We start from the raw sequence: 6,254 nt of genomic DNA on the forward strand, positions 1-6,254 counted from the left end.
AATGGCATCACAGAGAAAGAGACAGGGCAGAAAGATACTGCTCTTACTGTTCTTATTTATACCTTTTTTTTTGTGCCAAAGATGAGATACTAAAAATAACTTTTGCTCGCCCTACAGACATCGACACTCAGCAAAAAAATAAACGTCCTTACTGTCGACTCTGTTTATTTTCAGCAAAATGAATATGTAAATATTTGAATGAACATAAGATTCAATAAACTGAGACATAAACTAAATAAGTTCCACAGACATGTGACAAACAGAAATAGAATAATGTGTCCCTGAACAAAGCGGCGGTCAAAATCAAAAGTAACAGTCAGTATCTGGTGTGGCCACCAGCTGCAATAAGTACTGGAGCGCATCTCCTCCTCATGGCCTGCACCAGATTTGCCAGTTCTTGCTGTGAGATGTTCCCCCACTCTTCCATCAAGGCACCTGTAAGTTCCCAGACATTTCTGCGGGGAATGTCCCTAGCCCTCATCCTCCGATTCAACAGGTCCCAGACGTGCTCAATGTGATTGAGATCCGGGCTCCTCGCTGGACTTGGCAGAACACTGACATTCCTGTCTTGCAGGAAATCACCCACAGAATGAGCAGTATGGCTGGTGGCATTGTCATGCTGGAGGGTCATGTCAAGATGAGCCTGCAGGAAGGGTACCACATGAGGGAGGAGGATGTCTTCCCTGTAACGCACAGCGTTGAGATTGTCTGCAATGACAACAAGCTCAGTCCGATGATACTGTGACACACCGCCCCAGACCATGACGGACCCTCCAAATCAATCCCGCTCCAGAGTACAGGACTGTCTGACCATCATGAGACAAAACGACTCGTCAGCGAAGAGCACTTTTTGCCAGTCCTGTCTGGTCCAGCGATGGTGGGTTTGTCCACATAAGCAACGTTGTTGCCTGCTTTACAACAGGCCTACAAGCCCCCAGTACAGACTCTGTCAGCCTATTGTGGACATACTGAGCACTGATGGAGGGATTGTGCGTTCCTGATGTAACTCGGGCAGTTGTTGCCATCCTGTACCTGTCCCACAGGTGTGATGTTCGGATGTACCGATCCTGTGCAGGTGTTGTTACACATGGTCTGCCACTGTGAGGATGATCAGCTATCCGTCCTGTCTCCCTATAGCGCTGTCTTAGGCGTCTCCCAGTACAGACAATGTAATTTATTGCCATGGCGACATCTGCAGTCCTCATGCCTCCTTGCAGCATGCCTAAGGCACGTTCACCCAGATGAGCAGGGACCCTGGGCAACTTTCTTTTGGTGTTTTCCAGAGTCAGTAGAAAGGCCTCTTTAGTTTCCTACATTTTCATAACGGTGACCTTAATTGCCTACCATCTGTAAGCTGTTATTGTCTTAACGACGGTTCCACAGGTGCGTGTTCAGTAATTGTTTAAGGTTCATTGAACAAGCATGGGAAACAGTGTTTAAACCCTTTACAATGAAGATATGTGAAGTTATTTGGATTTGTATTAATTATATTTGAAAGACACGGTCCTGAAAAAGGGACGTTTCTTTTTTTGCTGAGTTTATATATATATAAAAATGTTCACCTTTATTTAACCAGGTAGGCTAATTGCGAACAAGTTCTCATTTACAACTGCGACCTGGCCAAGATAAAACAAAGCAGTCCAACACTTACAACACATATGCGTCTAATGCCACTAAGACTAATAAATGCCCAATGCACTAATTTTGTGAGATAAAAATATAGAGAAATATATATTTTTAAATGATTTTTCAGGGGGTACTTCGCGTGGTTACACTACTGTCTACCAATCTTCAGAATCAAACACTTGGGCATATCATTGCATTGAAAGTATCAAGATTTGAAAAATAATTATAAATGACTAATGTTCTTGTCTCAATGCAAGACAAACAAATCCCATATTCTTTCTTTAAGAGTGCCATCACATTTCACATCAGTGCATTTTTTAAAACAAACAATGTATGAATTATTTGCAGGGCAACCATTTTCCCAGATAAATAACTCTCAAAATATCACATGAAAGCAAACAAATACACAAAAATGCAGGAGGTACAAATGTCATAATGCAATAATAAATAATAATGCTCCAAACGTACGTTTCTACTCTCCTGCCAAATGCTTTTGGAATTGTCATGACAAAAGTTTGCAAAAGCTTGACAAGAACCATGTTTCCATCGCACATATTTATGCGATAAAACGTCAGATGAAACCTGTAATGACAGGCCTAATGGAAACATAACATATTGAAGTGAACTTCGCGAATGTCAACAAAACAAAAATATGCTGGAGAGAAGGTGGGATCTTGGTGTGTCTGTAAAATGTTTTAATTATTTATTTAACCTTTATTTAACTGGGCAAGTCAGTTAAGAACAAATTCTTATTTACAATGATGGCCTACCAAAAGGCAAAAGGCCTCCTGTGGGGATGGGGGCCTGGGATAAAAAATACAATATAAATATAGGACAAAACACACATCATAACAAGAGAGACAACACGACATAAAGACAGATCTAAGACAACAACATAGCAAGGCAGCAACACATAACACAGCATGGTTGCAACACAACATGACAACAACATGGTAGCAGCACAAAACATGGTACAAACATTATTGGGCAGTCAACAGCACAAAGAGCAAGAAGGTAGAGACAACAATACATCATACAAAGCAGCCACAACTGTCAGAAAGAGTGTCCATGATTGAGTCTTTGAATGAAGCTCTTGAGATAAAACTTTTCAGTTTGAGTGTTTGTTGTAGCTTGTTCCAGTAGCTAGCTGCAGCAAACTGAAAAGAGGAGCGACCCAGGGATGTGTGTGTTTTGGGAACCTTTAACAGAATGTGACTGGCAGAACGGGTGTTGTATATGGAGGATGAGGGCTGCAGTAGATATCTCAGATAAGGGGGAGTGAGGCCTAAGAGGGTTTTATAAATAAGCATCAACAAGTGGGTGTTGTGACGTGTATATAGAGATGACCAGTTTACAGAGGAGTATAGAGTGCTGTGATGTGTCCTATAAGGAGCATTGGTGGCAAATCTGATGGCCGAATAGTAAAGAACATCTAGCCGCTTGAGAGCACCCTTACCTGCCGATCTATAAATTATGTCTCTTTAATCTAGCATGGGTAGGATGGTCATCTGAATCAGGGTTAGTTTGGCAGCTGGGGTGAAAGAGGAGCGATTACGATAGAGGAAACCAAGTCTAGATTCAACTTTAGCCTGCAGCTTTGATATGTGCTGAGAGAAGGACAGTGCACCGTCTAGCCATACTCCCAAGTACTTGTATGAGGTGACTACCTCCAGCTCTAAACTCTCAGAGGTAGTAATCACACCTGTGGGGAGAGGGGCAGTCTTCTTACCAAACCACTTGACCTATGTTTTGGAGGTGTTCAGAACAAGGTTAAGGGTAGAGAAACCTTGTTGGACAGCTTTGTTGTAGAGAATTTAGCACAAAATCCAGGGAGGGGCTAGCTGAGTATAAGACTGTATCATCTGCATAGAAATTTGATGAGAGAGTTCCTACTGCCTGAGCTACGTTAACGATGTAAATTGAGAACAACGTCGGGCCTAGGATTGAGCTTTGGGGTACTCCCTTGGTGACAGGCAGCGGCTGAGACAGTAGATTTTCTGACTTTATACACTGCACTTAGAGAGGTAGTTAAGCAAACCAGGCCAAACACCCCTCAGAGACACCAATACTCCTTAGCCAGCCAACAAGAATGGAATAGTCTACTGAATCAAAAGTTTTGGCCAAGTCAACAAAAATAGCAGCACAATCAGCACTTGCTTAGAATCAAGGGCAATGGTGAGATCATTGAGGACCTTTAAGGTTGTAGTGACACATCCATAACCTGAGGGGAAACCAGATTGCATACCCGAGAGAATACTATAGGCATCAAGAAAGCCAGTCAGATAATTATTGACAAGTTTTTCTAACACTTTTGATAAACAAGGCAAAATAGAAATAGGCCTATAACAGTTATGATCAGCTTGATCTACCCCCTTAAATAAAGGTTGAACTGTGGCTGCCTTCCAAGCAATGGGAACCTCCCCAGAAAGGAGAGACAGGTTAAAAAGGTTGGAGATAGGCTTGGCGATGACAGGTGCAGCAACCTTAAAGAGGGTTTAAACCATCTGACGCAGATTTTTTGGGGGGGGGTCAAGTTTAAGGAGCTCCTTTAGCACCTCGGACTCAGTGACTGCCTGCAGGGAGAAACTTTGTAGTGGGGCAGGTGGGAAAAAGAAGGAGAAGCATCAGGGATAGCCACATTAGAAGGGTTGGGAGATGAGGAAATGTTGGACGGGCAAGGAGGCATGGCTGAGTCAAATAGGAATCCTGACTTAATGAAGGTGTGATTAAAGAGCTCAGCCATGTGCTTCTTGTCAGTAGCAACCACATCATCAACATTAAGGGACATGGGCAGCTGTGAGAAGGGTTTATTCTCCAGGTCTTTAACCATTTTCCAGATCTTCTTGGGGTTAGACCCACAGAGAGAGAACTGTTCCTTAAAGTACCTAATTTTGGCCTTCCGGAAAGCCTGAGTGCTCTTATTTCTCACTTGCTTGAATGACAGCCAGTCAGCTTGTGTATGCGTGTGCTGAGCCTTTCGCCAAATGCAATTCTTGAGGTGGAGTAACTCTGCAAGATCATGGTCGAACCGGGGGCTGAACCTGTTTTTAATTCTCATGTTCTTTATGGGGGCGTGTTTGTTAACAATACCACTGAAAATATACCAAAAGAAAGTCCAAGCGTCTTCGACAGAGGGGATCAATCTGATTCTATACCAATTTACACAAGCCAGTTCATGAAGGAAGGCTTGCTCATTCATTTTTTAAATTGTCTATGACAAATCAGGACAGGTCGTTTCACTGAGCAGCCATTACGAACACAGGCTGTAAAACAGTGATCACTAAGGTCATTACAGAAAACACCAGACTAATACCTATCAGGATTATTTGTGAGGATAACGTCAAGGAGAGCAGCCTTTTCTGGGTGTTTGGAGTCATACTTTGTGGGATTGGTGATAATCTGAGATAGATTTAGGGAGTCCCATTGCTTTAGGACTTGGTCAGGTGGTTTAAGCATGTCCCAGTTTAGGTCACCTAGCAGGACAAATTCCGACTTAGTTTAAGGGGCCAGGAGAGAGCTTAGGGCAGGTAGGGTACAGGCCGGTGCTAATGGAGGACGATAGCACCCAGCAACAGTCAACAAAGAGCTATTTGAAAGTTTAATGCTTAAAGGTAAATCAAATTGTTTGGGAACAGACTTGATGGAGACAACCGAGCACTGAAGGTGATCCTTGGTAAAGATTGCCACTCCTCCACCTTTGGAAGCTCTGTCTTGCCGAAAAAGGTTATAACCAGAAAGGTTAATATCAGTGTTCAAAACACTCTTAACCAAGTCTCAGTAATGACCAACACATCTGGATTGGAGCTATGAACCCACACTTTCAATTGATCCATTTTATGTAATAAGCTTCAATTGTTAACGTGCAGAAAAACCAGGCTTTTACGAGAGCAAAAATCAGTGAAGCAGATATCAGAGCGCAAGTAAGAATTGGGGCAAGCAACAATAGATGGGTCAGGGTGTACATGCACATTTCCAGATATCATCAGCAGTAATACAATCAGGGCACGGCAGAGGACAGGGAGAGCTCTGCAGTGCTGATTTATGACATCTTAATGTGCATCAGATGGTAACAAGATCATATTGTACAGCAATTTCATCAAGTAACATGAATACAAAGTTGGAGAGAGGTGGTTAGAATAGGATGGGAGGGCAAAAGTCTGTGTAACCAATAGAGAGTCAGAGTCCCAAGTGTGGGAACAAACATAGTCTGTCCCAATGTTGGGTAAAGAAAGTTTGTAGTCAACAAAGTATTCATGAGTCATGAAGTAAATAGCAAAAAAGCAAAATGCACAATAATTAAAAAATATATATAACGACTTGGGGCTACCCATTGTAAGTTCAGAGTCACTCACCCAAACAGCGCGTGTGTGCTGGGGGTGAGAGAAAGCTCGGGAGAGAGGGGGGAGTATGGTGGGGGTACCTGTACCAGACAGGGGGAGACAGGCCAGGGAGAGAGGGGTGAGTGTGGTGGGGGTACCTGTACCAGACAGGGGGAGACAGGCCAGGGCAGACGGTGAACAGAGAGGCGTGAGTGTGGTGGGGGTACCTGTACCAGACAGGGGGAGACAGGCCAGGGCAGACGGTGAACAGAGAGGGGTGAGTGTGGTGGAGGTACCTGTACCAGACAG

The sequence above is a fragment of the Oncorhynchus keta genome, chromosome 23 (genome assembly GCF_023373465.1).
Source record: "Oncorhynchus keta strain PuntledgeMale-10-30-2019 chromosome 23, Oket_V2, whole genome shotgun sequence".
NCBI lineage: Eukaryota > Metazoa > Chordata > Actinopteri > Salmoniformes > Salmonidae > Oncorhynchus > Oncorhynchus keta.